Genomic DNA, 20,138 nt, shown 5'->3' with positions numbered 1-20,138 from the left:
CGAAGACCAGCTATAAAAATTGGTCACAGCCGCCCTAGTTTGGAGTGAGGATTTCCACCACTTTCCTATACTTTAAATGATTGGCACCTGCCAAGTAATCAAAACATACAAAGAGGCCTTTCCCGCAAGTTCAGCTAGGCATTTCCAAGCAGCTAACGACAGGCAAGGCGGGCGAGGCAGAGCGCCAGTTCGGCTGCGCGGCTACTCGAGAGTGTGCGGTAGCCGAGGGCCGCGTCCCCGTAAAGCCGAGAGCTGTAATGATGTCAACTTGTTATTTACTTTCCAAATCTGAATGACTGAGCAAGGCGAAAGGAGAATCAATCAACCACAATGTGACCCTACAGGCGGAAAAAACGCAGCGCTCCCACCAGCAGGCGGTGGGGGAGGGGAAGCACGTGTAACCGGGGCAGGGTTGCATCATGAGCTCGCTCCGGCTCTCGATTGCACCCTCGGTTTTTCGATTGCATGTAATACCTCAGCATCAGTCCGCACAAGCCCAGGGAGCCGGGGAGCAACGAAGGGCAGGCTCAAGGGAAGGCCCCCCCACGTCCTTTTGGGGACCCTTGAATGGCAACTGATACATATTAAGACACAATCTATTCTGCTGATTCACAATTATGGAGACAGTGTAAGTGTGTATTTTTTATTGATGTGCTCTAATAATGGTGTAGCAACAGTCGTTTTTACATCATTGACGTTTTACTGCAATATTTTTAGGTCCGCCTTTTTGAGGGAGGACCAGCCCCTTAAAAACTCACCTCGGGCCCCTCCCTACCCCCAACAACCTGAACAACAAATGGTCTAGTGTCCCAGGAAGGAGCAAGTGAGGTTACAGTTTAAAATACTGAGTGTACTGGGCTCTGCGCGCATAGCTCATTATACACCAAAGGGAGGGGCAAAGTTACCTTAAAATATTCAACAAAGCAGACGCTGAAGTGCAGGGTGGTGGGCGCGGTGTCTGTTTAATTGAATTAAGACCGCGAGTGGTGGGCACGGGTCTCCAAACTCGGGAGGAGGACGAAGCTCCGGGGACTTCGGTGCGCCAGGGCCGAGCCAAATAAGCCATTGCAACATAAAACCCTTTGCAAAGCCTGTGGGTGGGGTGGGGGGTCGGGCGTGGGGAGGCCCGAGGGCCCAGGTACCCCCAACTCCAGAGGCCCAGACCCCTCCTCTAAGGAGCTCCTGGCCTCTACTTATGTGTGCCCGAGTTTTTCTCCCCAAGCATTTCTGGTTCTTTCCGGGAGGTGTTTTGCAAAGGTCGAGCTCCGCCTGAGTCCCCACTTTTTTGGGAGTGGGGGAAGAGGCCTTTGGGGTGTCCTCTAAGCAGCCCATTTTGAGACAGATGCACCCTCGGGCAGCTTGCAGGGGGTTGTTAGGGCCGCCGAGGAGCTGCTTTTTTGAGGTGGAGGAGGGTAACACTCTAGCTGTGGTTCGGGTTCCCCTCCCCCCACTGGAAACCGCGGGGGTGGTGGCCCGGGTTCCTGTCCCCTCTTGGCAGTGGGGGGGAAAGGCAGAGTTTGGGAATGGGACTGCGTGGGGGTATGCTCGCGTTCACTTCATCCCCCTTGGAGGCCACGGGGAAAGGGAGAGGTCCGAGTCCCCCCCCCACCCACGCTAGGGTGGGGGCCAGGGGAGAGCGCGGGGTGAAGGGCTGAGTAGGGTCGCAGGTTCCCCCACCGTGGGGTAGGGTAGGGGCTGGATTGGGACTCCGGACCTCCCCAGAAGCCGTGGAGGGTGCGGATTCTCACCCCTTCCTTCGCCGTGGGGGGAGGGGCAGGCCTAGCGTCCCCTCCCCCGGCCGTGGGGGAGGGTAGGATTAGGATGCGCCCCCCCCCCGGCGCAGGGGCGGGGCCAAGTGGACTCGGGTTCCCCTCCCCCGACAGTGGGGGAGGGGACGGAGTGGGGGTTGGGGAGCGCTTCCCCCCCCCCCACCTCGGCCGTTGGGGAGGGGCCGGCCCGGGCCGCGGCGGCGGCGGCGGCCCCCCTGGAAGTCCTCCCGGCCGGGGTCGGCGCGCTGGCGGCCGCTCCCCCCACCCCCCACCCGGAGGTCACTGCCCGTGCCGGTCCCTCCCGCCGTCCCGCCCTCTCCCGCCGCCGCCGCCGCCGCTCCCGCCCCAGCCCCCCCCACTCTCCGCTCTCGGGAGCGAGGAGCCGCCAGCGCCCCCGCCCCGCCGCCGCCGCCGCAGCGCCCTCGGCCGCCATTCGGCACCCGAAACTTTCCAGCGCCCGCGCCTCTCGGGGACTCGCGGCGGCGGCGGGGCGGGGGCGGCCCGGGGGCGGCGCGCGGCTGCTCCGGGGCGCCGGGCCCTCCTCGGCCGCGGCACGGCCCGGGCTCGGCGACGGCCGGCGGCGGGGAGGCTCGGAGCGCGGCGGCGCCGCCACAAGTTGCGCTGCGGGCGGCGAGGTGAGTGCGCGGGGCTCCGGCGGCCGGGCGCGGGGCGGGGGGCGCAAACTTCTCCGGCGCGGGTGGGGGGCGGCGGGCGGGCGGCGCGGGGCGGCCGCCGCGGCTCTGGAGGGACGGGTCCCCAAGTGCGCCCGGGCTTCGGGCCGGGGTGCGGCGCGCTCCCTGCAGGCTGAACAATACCCCGCTGCGGCCGCTCCCCGAAGTGCCGGCGCGCCGGGGCGGGGGCGGGAGGGCGGCGTGGGGAGGGGGCGGCGGCCGGTAAGTTTGGGGGAGCGCCCGGCCCGGCCCCCGGGGTCCCTTTGTCTGCCGGTTCTGGGGCCGGCGGGGCGGACCTGCGCCGCCGCGGGATCCCCCCGTGGGGGAGGGGCGCCCATTCATCCCCGGGCGCCCGGGACCGGGTGGCAGCGCGGCGGCGCGCGGCGGAGTGAGGGGCGGGCGAGGCGGCGCGGCGCGGCCCGGCCCTGCCCGGCCCGGCCCGGCGGCTGCTCCGTTTCCGAGACGCGGAAACTGTCAAGGAAGTCCGGGGCTCCCGGCCGGAGCGAGGGCACCCGGCTGAGGGCGACATCCGCGCGCGCGTGCGTGTGTGTGTGTGCGCGCGCGCGCGCGTGGGGCGGGGGTGGGGGGCGCCCCTGGCGAGGCGGGGTCTGCCGAGCGCGGCCTGGACAGGGTGCAGACCTGTTGCTCCTAGGGCTCGGGGGACGGGTGCCCCCAGGTCGGTGTCGTGGGCTGTGCTCCCCAGGGGGCACCGTCCCTGCGGCGGGGGGGCGATGCCGGGAGCGCCGTGGGGTGCGCCTTCGGGTGTGGGTGCCCGCCTGCTGTAGGACAGTTTGGGGTCGCTAGAGGCCCGCCCGCGCGGGGGTAGGGCCTGGGCTTCACGTGCGCCGCCCGAGCGCGCGGTCAGGCCTCGGCCCCGGCTCTCTGCACGGCCTGGCCTTCCCCGAGCCAAGTGCGCTGGAAATTCCACAAAGTTAGAGACGGAGGCGGGTTTCTCGTACTCCCCCTAGTCGGGGATGTCGTGGGGCAGAACCCCCAAAGACCCAGAATCCCACCGCCTGCTGCTCCGGCAGCCGCTTCTGGTTGGCACGGTCCCATGGGGCTCGCCCCGACTTCTGGCTGTTTTTCTCTCCCGACGCGCCGCCCCAGTCCCCGGTGTAACCTGGAAGGGAAGGGGCGGGACTCCGGATGGGAGGGGGAGGGGTGGGGGCGAGGGGAGAGCCCTGCGAAGGTCCCCGGCGGCGGCTTCCGGGTGGCAGTTGGCTCTCCCCGATTTTATAAAAAGTTTCCAACTTGTCATTCCTAGAGAAGAGGCGATGAGCGCGGGGCCGGAATGCGGAGTATGGCACAGGAAGACATTAAGATGACACTTTTATTTTAGAGGATCCTAGTGGTTCAGATGGGCTGCAGATTCTGCAGAAAACTACCCAGCCGGATGACTAATCCGGGGATAAAAGTTGAAGTTCATTATTTGACCCACTTATTAAAACGACCCTTAAGGGGATTCCAGTCCTTAAGTGTACACACACCTGGGGGACAGAACCCGAGATTTTTAGGTATTTTACTGGGCGGCGTGCACTTTAGGACAAGTAGTATTTGCTGGATCCTCTGGGGCTGGCTTTTCCTTTTGCTTGTGTACAGGCTTCATCAGTCCACCAGTTACCCACACCCACGTTTCCTCACCCTTCCTGAGTGTTTGAATGTTTTAATGGGCTGAGTAGGGATGGAACGGCTCCCAGGTCTTGGTTGGTGTTAATCTGACCTTCACCCTGGGAGCTCTAGGCTTCTCACCCAGACAGGCATCAGGAGTTTCCCCCGGAACCCACTGTTGGGAGGGGGACCAGTGGTTCTGCAAAGTGGTGGACAGAGCCCTTGAATCCAACTTTGTCTTGACACTTACTGCTTGGCTAGAAACCCAACCTTTGTCCCCATTTGGCCTAAACCGGTGAAGGGCCTGCCCTGCTGACCTATTTGACCTATTTGAGTGCCGTGCACTTAATGCTGCGTGCGTAGTGATTATTATTTTTATTCTGCGGAGAGAACACTGACTTGCTAATGCAGGGCGGAGAGAGGATTGTCTGATTCCCGAAGCCCAGCGCTTACGCTGGCTGTTCCTGTTTTTTTGTCTGCCTGGCACGAGTTTTCACGTTTGGACAGCTAAAGCTCTCCAGATGACATACACACAGTCACAAACGGGGATCTACGGTGAAATCCGTGAACAGATACAGACGTGCCTGCACGGAATCAAGAGGCTCTGACCACGGTGGAGAAACAGCTTTCATAACTTCCTTGTCCAGTAGGGTAACCACCGGCCACATGTGAACATGGAGATTCCAGTTAATTAAAACTCCGTAAAATGAACGGTACTTTCAGTTTCTGAAGCCGTAATTTACGTACTTAGTGGCCACAGTATTAATTAGCGCAGTCCACACGGAAGGTTAGGTTAGAGGGTGCAGCTCTGTAGTTACTGCAATGAAATCTTAATAATTAGTGTACTTTTGTGGGGGGAGAGGAGAAGCGATACAAGCTTGAATTAATTCACAGGTAAACTTGACAAAAACAAAAAGGACCCATTTCCGCAGGTGATTGACCCAGGAAAGTGATTTCAGCGAGTGGGTTCCTTTTTTTTTTTTTTTTTTTTTCTCCTCTTATGTAGGCTCCAGTGTTCAGGCCCGCATGTGGGGCTTGAACTCACGACTCTGAGCATGTGGGGCTTGAACTCACGACTCTGAGATCCAAAGTCGCGGGCTCGACTGACGGAGCCAGCCCGCCCCAAGGGAATGATTCTTAGCTTGGAGTTGAGAGCTGTGGTTTTGGATTGGGGTGCTTTGGATCAGTTTTGAATTAGAAAACCAGGACTCCAGGCCAGAGTCCCTCCCTGAGCCGGTAGCCCTGGGGGCGTGGGGTTGGAATCTCTGTATTGGTTTCCCCTTTGGAAAGAAGACATAGCTGTTGGCCGGTCCTCAAGATGCCGACTAAGGAGAGTGTGGTGAGCATCTCCTGGGCTTGGGGAGCCCACGCGGTTAGTCTCGGGGAGGCGCTGTGTGGGTGATGGCGGGCGAGGCCCTGCGGTACGTATGGTAACCCTCACTTACTGTGGATGCCGCGGGGCTGTCAGCACCCCCGCCCCCGTGAAGTTCGAGTCTTGAGTCTTGAGGTCAGAATCTTCCAAATTAAAAAGGCTGATAGGAAATCTTTCCAACAAAGTGAGATTCCACAATCGTCAAAGTACTTTTTTTTTTTTCTTTTTTCTTTAATGGGTGAGTGCTATAGCTGTTTCCTGGACTCCGGTTCCTGAGTCAGGGTGTTCTTTTTACTACTTAGTTGATGTGTCCTTTTCACAGTTCTTTGTATTTTTTACAGTAACGGGTTAGAAATTTTATTTGTAAATGAGGGTTGGGACCCACTTTGGGGGGGGACTCAATTTGGTGGGTATCTGAGTGGTGACCTCAGATGACCTTTCTGCCCTCTGTCCTCACTCACTGGTGCTTCCTCAGGGCTCTGCTGTGACGGTCAGCGTTTGGCTGCAAGTACTTATTAAATATCAAAGTTCTCCCCCATTATTTTCCAGAGAAGGGAGAGGGGCCTCTGCCAAGGGAGGCCGGGCCGGGAAAAGCCGTCCCGATTTCCCGGCCCTGCGCCTGTGGCTCTGCCAGGTCTAGCTCCTGGCCTAGGTGACAGTCACGGAGTCTCTGTGTCCAACATGATGCTGTCTTAGCTGTGGTTTCCTGACACCTTGCATTTGTGCCCCCCGCAATAATGTGCTACATCCAATAAGATAATTTTTCACTCTTAAAAACATTGAAAAAACAGTTTCAATCAGGAAGCAAGATTAAAGTCATTTTGTAAACACTTCTTTTTTTTAAACTTGGAATGATAATCCCCTCCCCTGCAACTATTTTTAGGATGAAGGAAGTAAAGGGCCTCCTGAGCAGAGACTGGGATGTGAGCTTTCCCCCTGGGTCTTGCCCTCCATGGCCCTTCCCCTCTCTTCATCCTTTCCACGGGGCCTGACCACACCGACTACGTTGGCCAGGTTGGCACAGTGAGACCCAGCAAAGCCAGAATAAGAGCTGGATGTGGGAAGAGGCTTGCAAAGTCAACATGTTTACACGGTTGAGAGGGCCTAGTCTGAGAAAATGCATTGCAGACCTCAAGGGAAAAGCGCTGTCACTAAGGAATTCGCTCCCCGGGTGGCTTCTGGACCCGGGTGCAGGGAACTTGACTAAAGATGGTCGTGTGCCCTCGGGGCGTGTTTGCTCCTGTGTGTGGCTCTGAAATCCTTGTGGACAACCTGCCACGTGATCGAAGACTTAGACGTGAGCTGAAAGCCAGTGAAATTGGGCACATGTAAAGGGAAGACGCTGGAGAAGAGGTTTCAATCTTGCTGAGAAACTGGGTGCCGTGGTAGGGGGCACTGGAGATGGGGGTGATGCTTGGCTTCCAAACAAAGGGGACGTCTTCAGAGACGAGGGCAAGGGAGATGGTGGTTTATGGCATTTGTGCTTGGAGTAGTAAACTCCAGAATCTGGCAGTCGGCTGAACGTTCTCAGTGGGGGCGTTTTTGCCCACTACCTTCAAGGAAACATCTAGAAACGTTTTCCAGGGTCACAGCATGGGGCAGGGGAACGGTGGTGCTCCTGGTATCCTGGGGGTCTGTGGATGCTGCCAGATAGCCTGCATTGCAGAGGACAGTCCCCACCGCAAAGAATGATCTGGAGCCCAATGCTAGGGCTGCCCCGGGGGATTGGGGGGGGGGGAGGGAACCAACCCTGAATTCAACACTATACATAGGACAGGGTGTGGGACAGAGACTGGGGGAAGGGGGGTGCCAAGCCCAAGCTCTGTGTCGAGTTCTGTGTTCTCCTGAGACACCCGTGCTTTTTGGGAATCTGTTAGGACGTAAGTCCCATCACATCGCTGGTTGAGAAAGGACGTTTCTGATCTCGCAGCAAGAGCGGGAAAGAGAGCAGGAGTGAAGGGGCTTGGGGGAAGGAATAGAAACCAGGACAACTGGTGTTGGGGGGGGGGGTCGGCTATTCGTTGCCTGACCTCCCCTTCAACCCAAGTCGTTCAGAGTCCGCAGATGCCAGTGCACCTGGAAAGCTGTTTTTCGACTTTCCCCTCTTCGTTGTATCGATGTGTCACATGCGGGCTCGGTTTTACTTTCGGTCATGTGAGGGGGTCCTCCTTGGGCTCCTGGTGGCCCTGGGGCAGATGACGGGCTGTGGGGGAAGGTTGTTTTGTGGGCAGCTTGCTGTGCCCTGATGCATCTTTGGGCAGATCAGTGTCTTTCTCTGTCATTCATTTTCTCATTGAAAGAGAGAAAATAGAATTCCTTTCTCGGCCTCGGAAGGAGGGAGGGCTGTTAAGCATGGAGCCCCGCATGCTGGTGCCTTCCTTCCTCCACGCTGAGGTTGGGGATTGGGTGTGCATGTGCGGTGATGACGGTTGGGATGGTCTCCTGAACTCGCTGCCTTCCCTTCCCTATCTCCCCACTCCCCACCGCCCTTAAGTTCAGTTTCAGGGCCGGTTCGTAGACATGCATGCGTGGGTATGATTTTCCGAATTAGTGTATGAGAAGATGCACGTTCCTCTCTTCCATTGTACAGTTTGACGAGTGTGCGCACGCATAGATTTGTGTAACCAGCACCAAAATGAGGATACAGAACGAGTCCATCACCCCAAAGGCCTCCTCCATGGGCACCCCCTCCGTCCCCCCCCCCGTCAGCTCTGCCCTCCAGGTTCTCATAATTGCATTTCAGCTCAGCCTCACATGCCTTTAGGGGAACCCCTCCACCCTCCCAGAACCCTCCTCTGTGTTTCTCTCTGATGACACGTGAACTTGACCCTGGCACACTTGAGCTTGTGTGTTTGCCTCGGAACAGCAGGGTTTGCACTGTGGGTGTTGTTGGAAGGAAGGAGAAGAAAACCTTACTCTTCTTAATAATAGATTTTGTAAGGAGCCGTGGAGAAAGGAGGTCAGGTGTCTTGTTGGGGATGCAAAAGAGGTCTTTTTTATGCCCGGTAATTCTTGCTGCCGAATGAGTCGAAATGGGATGTTTTCTTTTCTTTTTTTTTTTTTTTTGAAATGGGATGTTTTCTGATGCGCTTGCAGAGAAATGTTGAATCTTAACCGCCGTACTCCCTGAGAGAGATTTACAACGTGAGAGGTATCAGGTTGTGAAGTCCTGTCTTTGGTTTCAAAAACAGGACCCTCTCGTATGGGTGTCACAGTCTTGTTGGTGGGGCGATACCACCAACGAAAGGTATGAACTTGTGTTTGCGTTACTTTGTTGGAGGGAAAAGTGAATTCCTGGGTCTGTGTTTCCCTCTAATTGTTGGCCTGCATTTTACTTCGGACCATTATTTCACTTTTTGTGATCTCCTAGGAAATGGCATCTTTTCTAGAAGAATTGACGTGGTGTTTTGGCTTTTTGCTACCGTGGTGCCGCCCTGGGTGACCCCCAGCTTGTGTGCGGTCCTTGAAAATCTGGGTGCGTCTGCCTGAGTCAGAGGGTAGGTGAGCGAATCTCGAGGCTTTTCCGCTCTCTTACTTGAGGATTTTCATTTCCAAAGGGGATGCTGCTTAATTGTGGGGTCGGCTTTTTTGGCCAGTGAAAAATTTAGGGAAACTGGTGGTTATTTTTACCGCATGCGTGGACTGCCACTTGACCCACTGTTAGCATAGGGCAATAATGTGATATGTGACTTGATCCGTTGATCCGTTGCATGTTGTGCTTAAATGCAAACACAAAACACACACAGTCGAGCAATTCCAAAGGTGTTTTCGGGTGTTCGGGGCCTCATGATCATTTCTATGAGTACCGGAGTTTCCGGGGCTCAAGAGAGCCTGCGTGGTAGGCGAACGCGTCCCAGTGTTTACTCTTGGGACAGCGTTTTCTGAATTCCTCAGACGTTCTGGTTTTTGTTTTTTTACTTCCCCTACCTGGGTGGATGTTGCCTGGAGGTTTAAAAGAAAAGGAGAGTTTCCTTCACTCGCTTCCCCAGAACCTAGAACCTGTGACCCTAACTAGCCAGCACAGAGCCCGTGCACTTTCTGGAACGCTTGGCACCAGCCCCCAGCAGAATGCAGACCTTCCCAGTTTCTAAGAAACTGAAAACTTTGCTGAAGTCCACTGAGAACGAGGTCCCTGCCGTCACCCATGTTGGAGTGCGCTGGGGAGGGCCCTGTTCCCTTCTCAGAGCGGGATTCCTTCCTGGGATCGGCCTGCTTGCCCGTCCTCATCGGGCCTCAGGGCCCTGGCACGGGAGCCGTTGTTGAGTTCTGCACACGGCTCTGCTTGTTCGGAGATCCCAACAGGTGGAGGGGACGACCCAAGGAAGCTTCCTGTCCCTGGTGCCGTTTTCGTTCTTAGGTCAGAAATAACGAATGCTTTAATACAGTGAGACCGTGGAAGTCATCTTAACTGGGAGAACGATTCAGACAAGGTCAGCTTCTGTGTTCTAGTTATCCTTGTGGTGCTGACATCTGTTTGAAGATGAGAAAGGGGAGAGCAGAGCAGCGGTCTGTCACCGACGGCGTGTCCTGCAGAAATCGGTTGCACGAGCAGACACACCTAATGCCTGCCATCTGTAAAGTTCTGTGTGGCTGCCAAATAATGATGATAATAATAATACTAGTAAAAGTTCCAGGTGGTGTGGAGTTGTAGGTTGTGTTTGATAAAAACAGCTGAGCTGAAATTTGAGGTCTCTACCATTTGGTTCATTTGGGGAACGGATTAAACGTGGGTCCCTGCCAGAGGTTCTGTTTCCAGCACAGTCCTTGTCAGTCACGTAGCGTCCTACCCCACTTCAGTCCCAGCCCTGGGTTGGTAAAATTCAAGTATTCCCAATTACCGACTTGCAAGCAATGATTGCCACTTCCTGGCCCTGGCAGATCAGTCTGGGAGACAGGGTTTGGTTTAACTTTTAACTCGGTTATGAAAAAGATACCGCATGAGATTTGTATTTCTAAGAATGCACGGGTGACCCTTTGCCGGTTTCAACCATTTCCAGGGATGCTGAAATGCTTTAAAAAGCCTCACCAGAAGAAGCAACGTACTAGGTGTACCCAGCTCAGAAGTAGGTGAAAATAAGAATTAATGATTTTAACGTGTCCAGGGCATGGCAGAAATTATTGTAGACCGGATGAGAACAAGGCAGGAGGCCCTTGGAAATTAGAGTTGCCTTATAAATTTCATGGGACTCTCGGATAAATTTCATGGCCTTCTCAGTACATTTCCTTTAAACCGATAGACTCCGCATTTTGGGCGGTGGGGCAGGGGGAACCAGAGGTGCCCGGTGTCAGGTTTTAATTCCCAGACTGGTCTCCCAGGACCATACCGTGTCTTCTTGCAGGAGCACAGCGAGATTTGTTAGAGCGAGGGAAGAAAGGCAAACTGTCCGCTTACTCTGTGTCTCATTCTTAGGTCTATTTTTGTGGTTTGTGAAAAATGCCTGTAATGTTTGTCGAGGGTTGTGTTTAGTTAGTAAATAAATTACCTGGGTTGGGGGCACGGGCTCGAAACTTCTTCACTGATGAGGATATGCAACGAAAAGACGTTCAGACGACACCGAATGGGTCCCTGGAGGTAGCAGGAAGGGGGGGCAGTTTTGACATCCCGTGAATGCAAGTGGGACAGGGATGTGCTCTCCTTTCCCCTGGCTTCAGCTGCCAGCGCCTGTGTGTGTCTGTGCGTGCGGATCCACTGGGTTTTCTGAGTTTGAAAAGCGGAAAAAGTACTGGCGGTGCAGAAGCAGAGGCCAGTAGCTTTGTTACAGGTGCGTGATGAGGTTTTGGAACGCTGCTGTGCTTGTCACACCTTTCGTGACACGGCAGTGTTTTCATAATCACTTAATTCTGTTCATAAATCAGCCGCTTTCATTGATGGTTGCCCTCAGGGCTCCTGAGAAACAGACTGATGGAAGCGATTCAGAGTTCCGAAGACCAGCAGCGGGAGAGGGTGCGCGAACGGGACGGTCGTGGAAGTGTTTGCCTTACTTCAGTCTGGCTGTTGATTTGTTGGGTCTTTTTCCGTAGACCTATTTCAGTGGTCATGGATGCTTTTCAATACATTAAAAAGAAAACAAAACAAAACGATTTCACAGTAGAGTTTTTCTGTTTTGTTTTAAGAGAGGATTACTCAGGACATCTGGGGGGCTCGGTCAGTTAAGCGTCCCACCGTTGGTCTCCGGGTGGTGGGCTTAAAGCCCCTCGCTGGGTTCCACCCTGGATGGGGAACCCACTTAGAGCTAAGTAAATAGAATAAAGAGAAAACTCAGTCTATGCTCTATTTGTTACTGGTATTCCCGAGAGCAAATAAATAGAAAAATGAAATCCATGATTCAGACCACACTGTGGTCTGCGGAGGTGCGGATGGGAACTGACCTCCACAAACGGGAGGTCTTTTGTCTGAGCTCATCTGCTGAGAATGGCTCCAGGTTTGGTTTTCGTGAGACTCGGTGTCCGCTGCGAGTCTTTCCAGGATTTCCACGGCAGTCTGTGAATGATTGATCGGTTAGCTTCGGTTTTTCTCTGTCATTTTTTCAGTGTTCACATCAATTTTTCCCTTTGTGAGTATTGAATTTGCAGTGTAACTTTGTACGTAAAACAAAGCCCAGAGATTTGCACGTGAATTCAGAGGCCTGTAGGTGAACAATCCTCATTCCCTTCCGGTGCCCACAGGACACCTAGTGCCAAACGTCATTAATGTGTCAGGAGGTAAACAGACATTCATTTTGTCTGTTGGTGAATGGGAATATTTATCTCCTACTTGAAAAGAAAAATTGGTTTCCTTTATGGCAATACAAGACAGCTACTGTAAAGAGGAGAAACAGGAAGAATGTATTTTTTTTGATTGTCGTGTCATGAACCTTCCTCTCTCCTTTCCAGAGATCCACATGTGTGGGTTTCAGTAGTGGCTGAGTTAGAATTTGCGTCTCTGGGAATGCACTTGATCTGCCCCTCCCCTGCCCCTTTAAGAAGGAAGAGAAGTTACAGCAGGTCATGTCCTTGCAGCCAAATGCCTCTGGCTGGGTCCAGATCATGACCTCATATTGCAACTAGGTCAGGCAGACACCTGTGAATCACTTCAGTCCTGAACCGGGATCCTCTTCTCTTTTTGCTTTTGGGTGAAACACTAATAATTATTCATTTGATTATTTGCCTGCCAAAATTACCCAGCGATGTGTCTCGGAAAATAGCCCTAAAAGGAGACACTTCTTAGAAGCCCGCACAAAAGTCGAATCTATTCCCTAAATGCGCCCGTCCCTTAGGGAGTAGTCAACGTGCAGATGTCTGTGTATAATTTCTGAGAATGGGAGGCGTACGTAGGTGTTTAAAGCAGCAGTGCCGCGAAACAAGGCCAGTGCTGGAAGCTATCGGAACGTGAAATTTTTAGTATGCTAATCTTTGAAAGAGAATCTAGAAACAAATTAGTTTATAGCTTTGTTGAAGTACCATTTCCATAATTTGTATCAGAGAAGGCAGTTCCTTTTCCTTAGGAAGATTGGGCTCTTAAAATTAGGTATCTTCATTTTTCCACAGAAATAAAAAAAAAAATCAATTGTGGTTCAAATAATTGTGTGTGAAGCTTTGTAATTGGAAATTTGATGTTAGCAAAATTCTATAACCTTGGTTAATTACATTCGTATACTCAAACTAAATATAGAATAAGATTAGCTCACGGAAATATTTCATTTTTATCTCCGGCAGTACAGTGAACGTTCGTGTAATAGTTCCTAGTTTCGTTTTGTAATTTTTTTTTCTTCTTTAATTATCCTGGACATGTTTTCCGGAAAGTTACTTGAAATGAGGCTGTGTGTTTTTATTTCCCAGTTCTTGTTTGACTATAAAATGGCACACAGAATAAGCTGTCCTTTGTGAATTTTGATTTTCTTCGTGGCCTCTGTGTTCCGTGCCTGGCACAATGCAGGGACAGGCGAGGGGTCCCATTTTTTTGGCCTGACGTTTGCTTTCGGGGAGGTTTGGGGGAGACTGGCTATCTCAGAGCCCTTATTCAGCCTCGTCTGTTTCCTGTCCTGCTTGCTTTTCCAGTGAATGTTCTGTCTTTGGACAAGTGTGTTTTTTGGTGTGGGTTTCCGATGGCCCTGACGGCTGGTGGCGTGGAATTTCTCTGTTCACACCACTGGGTTGGGCATTTGGCAGGGTTCCGCCTTATTTAGTTCACGGGATTGAGTTGGACACATTGTAGACTCAGGTGGGTTGTAGACTCAGGTGGGTTGCCGCGAGCTATGGTTACTCTGTTTGGCTTGGGTCGGCCTCTGGTGTTTGCTTTGCCTTTGAATTTGTCGCAGATGCCCGCTTGCGGTGGGGTTTAATTTAATACAGAACTCTAAATCTGACTTATCAAGTTGATTTTCTGAAACCACTTTATTGCGGTATAAATTACACACCATAAAAAGCACCCATTTTAAGCGTACGACTCAAATGATTTTTAGTAAATTTACGGAGTTGTGCAGTATTGTCATCATCGATTTTCATTCCTCAATACGGTCATTCGTGTCCATTTCCCATCAATCCTGGCTCCTGCCTCCCAGCCCCCGGCAGCCATTGAATCTCCTTTCTGTCTCTGCAGATTTCCCTTTTCTCAGAACAAGTACTTCTGTGCGAGGGGGAGCTCACCGGGCGGTGGGTGCTGAGGCCGGATTTAGTGGGCTCCCCTGCCCTTCCCCGGAGGAGGGAGAAGCGGAAGGGAGCGAGATCCTAGGCGTTCTGGCTCCGTTCCGTCTTCCGCACAGTCAGGGTGCTCATGGAATTTTGGCAGCTTCTCAGGTACTGCCGTGGGGGACGTAATTGGCTCAGAGAGGGCCCGTGGGACGGGGGGACCTCTCCGGTGATGGGCTCAGTCCCGGGTGCACCCAGCCCACGACCACAGGGTGGAACCTCATCATCTTCCTTCCCGCATGAGCCTCTTGTTGGTTTCATGACATTGACTGTGAGGCTCTGGGGGAAGTGCGAGCTTGGCCCGGGACGTCCCTTAGCTCCGTCTTCCTCCACCAGGGACAGTTTGGCTTCTCGGGGACGCTGGGCAGTGTCCGGAGACCCTTCTGCCGGTTATAGGTGGAGACGAGGTGCCCTGGTGGGGAGAGGCCGGACGTGCTCTCATACGTCCTTCGAGCCCGAGGTTGTCCCCCTGAACCGGTAAGCGTTCCCCAGCCCAAGAACTGAGAGTGTGGAGGCCAAGAAAGCCTGCCTCCGTGGCTTGGACTCTGGGGGGGTTTCAGACGTAGTGCTTAGGTCCTCACTAAAGCGTTGGGGGCGTTGAAGGAGTAAAGGTACCCGAGGCTTAAGGAAGGCCTCTTTCAGTCTCCGTGCACTCCAGGGAAATGGTGATTTTTTTTAAGGGAAAGGATAAACGAGAATCTTGGAGTTAAGTTTCGAGGGAAATGACGTTCAGTCCCTTCAGAAGTGTTCACAAAGACGGACATTCCCGCGTGGACGGAGGAATCTGGGGCCACCCTCTGGCTTGGATCTGGGACTCACACTCCACCTTTATGTTTCCCTAAGAACAGAGACAAGAGCGAGACCCTGCCCAAGGGCTCTGAAAATTCTCCCTGCGCAAAGGGAAGGGGCTGCTTCCGGTAGTCACCCTGTCATGGAAAGCAGTTCTGGATGGACTGTGGGCCTCTGCCTGTGGGCCTCGTGATTTCTGCTGGTTTCTCGAAGACTTTCTGTCGCTCCCTTGACACGGACATGACTCTTGTCCCTCGCCCAGCGCCAGCGCCCTCCCCTTCTCGTTTCCTTCGGCCCACGTGCCCTAGAGTCCCCTGCCTGGGCGTCCATCCCGCACACCTGGGTCTTCTGTCTCACACCTTCCCCTTCACTCTGGTCTGTGCCTGGCGGAGCCTCTTCCTCCCCGCTGCCCCAGGCCCGCAGTCCTTGGCGCCTTCCAGGGTGCAGGATCTCCTCCTGACATCCCTTTTCTGGATGTTTTGTTTGTTTGCCTGTTCTGAGCTCAGGCTCCCTGTGCCCCCAAACATGGTGCTGTGCTGATTGCCAGGAATTCAGGCACCGCGGACTCCAGCTTCCGCCCCCTCTTCTCCCAGAGGGATCGGGAGGCACTGGTGAGCGTGGCAGGGAAGAGCCGCCCCGAGCGTGTGTGGCCGTCCACGCTCAAACGCGTAGTCTCGCGTTTCTGTGCAGGTGGTGACCTGTCGTCCTTCGCCGCATCTGCCCCCTTTCTTCTTACGGATGGATTCAAGGCAGCCGCAGAGCAGTCCACGAGGCCTGTGTACACGGCCCCTTGAATCTGGTTTCTTCGATATCTCGCTCTGGTGCTGGTTCACAGACCCACCGCTGGGTCATCTTCCCTATGTGTGTCCTTACAGGTGTCGGAACAAATGTGTCTGTGGCTTTCCCCATTTCTTAGTGTCTTTCTGGAATCTCTGCCTCCCAGGTGGTGCGTGGGTCAGCTTTCTGTCACTACCTCTGGTTGTTCGCGTTTTCTAGAACTTCGTGTCTGTGAAACCACAGGGTATGAACCCGTGACTTTGCCTGACGTGTTCCTCTCGGCCTCATGACTTGGAGGTTCTCCGGTGTTGGGGCCTGTATCACGAATTCATGCCTTCCTGTAGTCGGGCGGGAGTCTTTGGGGCGTGTGGACGCACCACGGTTCTGCTTATCCATTCGCCGGCTGCTGGGCGTTTGGGGGGGCTGACGATTCTTGGGCCCGTGAGAATGAAGCCGCTGTAAATATTTTTGTCGCCCTGCAAGGGGTTCTCAGACTTCGCCGGGTGGTGGAACCCGGTGGAGAGCTCGTGAAAACACGGATTGCCGGGTCCCACCCGCACACCTTGTGGCGCGGTCGGTGGGGATGGGGCCCGAGACACTGCCTTTCTAGCAGGTTCCCAGCCGCCAGAGTTAGACCACGCACGCCCTGCCAGCCGCTGCCTCGGGTCATCTTCAGAAACTTTGGTTCTTCCTGGATTGTTCTTTGTTCCAGATACTGGACTGTTCCTGTTCTGTAATAGCGTTTGTGGTTTTAATCATCATGCTTTCCATTTCTGGGTGGTTGTTGGTATCCGTGTTTCCCTCTTGGCTCCTGGCTTTTACCTCCTTCTGTCCAAGGTAACTAACAGGAAGAAAAACTCAGGGTTGCTGGGCCGGGGTGCTCCTGTCTCCTCAATGGAGCCATGAGAGCCTTGTTTGTCCGCAGGGTCTGCCATTACTGGACTCTTTGGGGATGTGACTGATGCCTTCTCATTTTCTGAGGACACGGCACGGTGTTGTGGTCAGCACCCAGCCATGTGGGGCTGGCGTGGACCCAAGCACTGTGCCCAGGCCCCCTGGTGCTGCTGTCCCCTGGGACCTTGGAGCGAAGCAAGCCTCACCTGCCTTTCCTCTCCCAGCACAACCAGATCTGGCCCTTCTGCATCCCGCCCCTTCTCACTGAAAGCTCCAGCCCCAAACCAATAACCCTATTTTATTTTCGGTGTGTATTGTATTTTTAATTTCCCATTCCGGAGTCTGATCAGAAGTCACTAATTTGGAGTAGCTAGATGTTATCAGTAGGTGTTCACTACCATAGCTGATGCTCGTGTTAGAGTAAAACAATTTTTGTGTGGTGGTGGTCGGGGGAGATTCTTGCTTTGTTTTGGAAGGCAGCTTCAGATGCCTGCAGAGTCTTTTTCTGTGGAAGCAGCTTTCTGTCCTTGCTCCCCGAGCCCAGGTCTTTCTCTGCTCCTGAATCCGTCCATCCTGTGTCGTCTCGGGTCCCGGCTTCACACCTTTGGCGGCTGACCTTTTTTTTTTTTAAATACTTTTTATTTATTTATTTGACAGAGAGAGACCACAAATAGGCAGAGAGGCAGGCAGAGAGAGAGAGGAGGAAGCAGGCTCCCTGTCAAGCAGAGAGCCCGATGCGGGGCTCGATCCCAGGACCCTGAGATCATGACCTGAGCCAAAGGCAGCGGCTTAACCCACTGAGCCACCCAGGCGCCCTTTGGCGGCTGACCTTAGCGCCCCGTCTGAGAATCTTGACCCACGACCTGCCCTGGACTGGATTCCAGACTGCTTAGGTAGGCTCATCTTACTGCGATGCTCACAGCTTTTAAACGGTTTTCTGGGACTCGTCATCCTGAGCTCCTGTCTTAGTTTCTTCTCCTTTTTCTTCTTCTTCTTCTTCTTCTTTGTCTTCCTCCTCCTCCGCTTTTTCTTCTTGCACTTCACATGCTAGCTTTACGGAGCTGTAATTTGCATCCTGTGGCGCTGACTCCCGTCGGGGGTGCAGGTCAGGGCTTTCCTGGCACGGGCAAGGTTAGGACCCTGCGCCGTGGCCGGACTCCACAACATCTTCATCTGCCCTTCATCTGACCACCGGCCCGGTCCGCCGTCACTCCCCGCATCCCCACAGTCTCAGCCCCAGCCTCTGGCTGCCTCGCGTCTCTGTCTCTGCGCGTCCGTGTTCCGGACACTCCCTTGAAGTGGAATCCTGCGATCCGCGGTCTTGGATGTCCGGCAGCTTTGCCTTCAGGTTCTTGAGGTCCCTCTAGGCTGTGGCACCGCCCGTGCACTCTCTCCGTACGCGTTTTCTGGACACTCTGGGCAGCGCGGGATGGGGGCGTGGGCTCGAGCTGGAAGAACGTGAGAGCCGAGTGAACCGGAGACGCCCCCATCTCTGACTGCACGCCACGCGGAGAAGGCTTCACCGCCTCTTTCCGCTCCAGCTCCCAGCTGGGCGTAAACCGTAACCGTCTTCCTTCTCTTTGTCGCGTTCTTCCCTCTTGTCCCGTAAAGACGAGCGTAGCAGACAGTTGTGGTTGACGGACGTGGCTCCTGCTGACCTCTCCGTTGGGCCGCCTTGCTGGGTGGGGTTTCACAAGGCCTTTCTTGGGATGAAGCATAGGAAGCTTAGATTTTCCAAGGGTGTGCTGTGTGGTTCCTTCCAGCTCTGAGATCATGGGATTCCATCCAGCCGGACTTGGGCTTCCTTCAAGGGCCTCCCCGAAGCCACAACTCTGACTTAGACCCTCATGGAATTGTCGACTTGTTGACTTTCCTGCGTTTGCAGATTTTCTGTGCTGGATGATCATTACCATGCTGGCGTCGAGTGGGAGACTGTGGAGGCTGCTTTTCCTCAAGCCATCCACGGGCCGCCGCGTTCCGGGTTACGCGTCCCTCCAGCAGAGAGCCTCCGGGGAAGGTCATGCGTGTTTTCTGGTGGATCTGCTTTTAACCGACTGTTGTCGTTTCTTGCTGCCGTGGCGCCACATAAACACCGGCTTGGTGGCTCGAAGGACAGAAACATACCCTCTTAACAGTTAGAGAGGTGTGAGTAGCCTGATAAGACACTCACGGTGTGAGGATGAAGATGTGGACAGGCCCGCGTGCTTTTCCAGAAGCCCTTGAGGAGGTCCATTACCTTGGCCCTCCGGCTTCTGGAGGCCACGTGCGTTCCCTGGCTGTGGCGTCTTCATCGTCCGAGCCACGGAGCAGAGCGGCGTCTCTGTGTTTTTCCATAGTTACATCCCCCTCTCGCCACGGCCTGGACAGGTTCTCCTCGTCAATGACCCTGGGCCACCTGGATCATCTAGGCTCGCCTCCCCGTGTGTCCCATGGTCCTCCGTTTGACCACATCTGCAAGGCTCTTTTTCCATGCCAGACGTGTCACGGGTTAGGGTGTGGTCCTCCTTCTCCCCACTTGGTCGATGCCCTTGGTTTCTGTCTCAGTTTTTTCCTCTGAAGCCTGCAAGGTCATGTGTTTGTTTCGTACTTGCTGTTTGTCTCTCGACACACAGGGTAGCATGAAACCGTTTGCTTGCCTGCAGCCCACTCGCTCAGCCTTGGTTTCCCTTAGAGCACGAGGAAGGGTTGTTTTTCATCTTGGAAAAGAACCGGATTGTGGGAGCAGCTTGGGGACAAGCTTGTACTTTGGCCATTGGATCCCTAGGACATGTTGTTGTGGTGATTCTTTGGGTCCGTCTTAGAGCTACCTGGACGGGGGTGGGGGGGCACCCTTGGGCCCCCAGGGAACATCTGGCAGTGTCTGCAGGCATGCTGGGCAGTGGAGAGTGACTAGGGGAGACGGTGCTCCTGGCACCCAGTGGGTGGAGGCCAGTGATGGGGCCACACCACGTGGTAATGAACAATGCCGCTCCCTGCTAGGCATCGTGTGCCCTTGGCCCGGATGGTCCACGTTCAGAGCATAGACGGGTGCCTTCTAGGTGATTCTCGTGTGCTGGGGAGGTTGTACCTTGTCTTGCAAGACTGTCCCCACCAGGAAGGGGAATTGGCGATCCTTCCCACAGAAAGACCTCCCCAGGAGCAGAAGTGCCCTGTGTGAGCTCTGACCGACGGCTGTGCAGAAGCAGATGAAGGCTCCCGGGTCTCCACTGGGTCTCTGTGATATCCGTGACATCGGACCATTTGCTTCGTACCGTATGAATGCTTTAAGTTGTATTAATTGTTTACTGTTGCGCAGCTGATAATCGGACTGTTTATTTGATGTTGAAAAATCTGTTTTTTATTAGGAGATTTCCATTGTGAGCTTAGTATTTTTTTTGTTTGTTTTTTGTCCTGGTGGCCCTTTGTCAACTCTTTCTGTTGCGTATTTTCTTTTTCCTCACCAGCAAGACTGCCAAGTTCTTGACGGCAAAGATGGTGCCTTCAGTGTCTTTTTTGTTCTGCACAGTAGTGACGTATGATAATTACTGGTCAGTTGCCAGTGGTACATTGCGGTGCAAGTTACGCTCTGTGGTTCTGGGCCATTTATCAAGT

The 20,138-nt window shown here is 54.2% G+C and overlaps 1 protein-coding gene across 2 annotated transcripts in view; it reads left to right on the top strand.

The window, feature by feature from the left end:
* The first annotated feature begins 2,331 nt into the window (after nt 1–2,331).
* Nucleotides 2,332–20,138, top strand: part of TBL1X (transducin beta like 1 X-linked) — a 196,306-nt gene continuing 178,499 nt past the window's right edge. For both annotated transcript variants that reach the window (XM_044235564.1, XM_044235566.1), the window contains exon 1: nt 2,332–2,404. The gene's annotated coding sequence lies outside the window, so the exon portion shown is untranslated. The remainder of the gene's footprint in view (nt 2,405–20,138) is intronic.

This window comes from Neovison vison, chromosome X (assembly GCF_020171115.1).
Source record: "Neovison vison isolate M4711 chromosome X, ASM_NN_V1, whole genome shotgun sequence".
Lineage (NCBI taxonomy): Eukaryota > Metazoa > Chordata > Mammalia > Carnivora > Mustelidae > Neogale > Neogale vison.
Note: the sequence above shows the minus strand (reverse complement) of the source record. Positions and strands in the feature narration are given on the sequence as shown.